The following is a 1,317-nucleotide window of genomic DNA, read 5'->3' as shown; positions in this document are numbered from 1 at the left end:
TTCTTCTTCAGTTTCAGCAAGCAAGGTTGTGTCATCTGCATAACATAGATTGTTGATGAGTCTTCCTCCAATCCTGACGCCACATTCCTCCCCATAAAGCCCTGCTTCCTGCATCATCTGTTCTGCATACAGATTAAAAGGGTATGGGGACAGGATGCATCCCTGATTACCTTCCCTGCTTTTTTTTTTTAATATGGAACACTTCACTAATTTGCATGTCATCCTTGCGTGGGGCCATTCTAATCTTCTCTGCATCGTTCCAATTTTAGTATATGTGCTGCCAAAGCGAGCACCCTGCTCTGTTTTGAGGACAACTTCCTGGTCTAAGTTTTGCATGAGCACAATCAAGTGTTCTGGGATTCCCATTTTCTCCAAGGTAAGCCACAATTTGTTGTGATCCACATAGTCAAATGCCTTTAAATAGTCAATGAAACACAAACAGACATTCTTCTAGTACTCTTTGCTTTCTGCCAAGATCCATCTGACAGTGGCAATATTGTCACTAGTGCCACGACCTCTCTAAACTCAGCTTGTATTTCTGGTAGTTCTCTGTCAATGTACTCTTGCAGTTGTTTTCTGTATAATCTTCAGTAGGATTTTAATAGTGTGATATTAGTGACACTGTTCGATAATTTCCACACTCTGCGGGGTCACTTTCTTTTGGAATGGGAATAAATATGGATCTTTTCCACTCAGTTGGCCAAAAGTTGTCCTTCAACTTTGTTGGTACAATTTCATGAGGACATCCAGGGCAGCATCTGTTGGTTGAAATATGTCAGTTGATATTCCATCAATTCCCCATGGCCTTCAGAGCAGCCTGAACTTCCTCCTTCATCACCATTGCCTCTTGATCATATGTTACTTCTTGAAATTCTTCTGTGTCTAACCAGTATACCTCAGTATTTTTCAATATTTACATCTTTCCTTATTAGTTTTCAGTTCTCCACGGGGAAAGCTTTATACACACTGTCTACAAGTGTTCTAGACTTAGACTTTGCCTCCTAAGAGCTGAGGTGCAGCAGTTGGTGGCTTTCCTGCATAAGGACCTTTCTGGTTGCAGCAACCAACCTGTTCCATTCACATATGAGCTTCCCCCACATCCCATGCACATTCAGTAGTATGCCAGTTAACCCTGGTTTATAAGTTCCAGTCAAGAGCTTAAATTCCTCAGAAAACTTAAAAGTATTTTTGCAGGGGTTTAAGTTACTTTCGTCCCTTGGTCCAAAGCTGAATTTAGCATCTTGGTAAGGGAATTTTCTAACACTCTCTCCAAATCCTAGGTTCCTTCTTGTTGTTATGTGCAATCAAGTTGACTGC

This window comes from Elephantulus edwardii, unplaced genomic scaffold (assembly GCF_000299155.1).
Source record: "Elephantulus edwardii isolate Elephantulus edwardi_28Jun2011 unplaced genomic scaffold, EleEdw1.0 scaffold00478, whole genome shotgun sequence".
Lineage (NCBI taxonomy): Eukaryota > Metazoa > Chordata > Mammalia > Macroscelidea > Macroscelididae > Elephantulus > Elephantulus edwardii.
The sequence above is the reverse complement of the archived record's forward strand: the minus strand, read 5'-3'. Positions refer to the sequence as shown.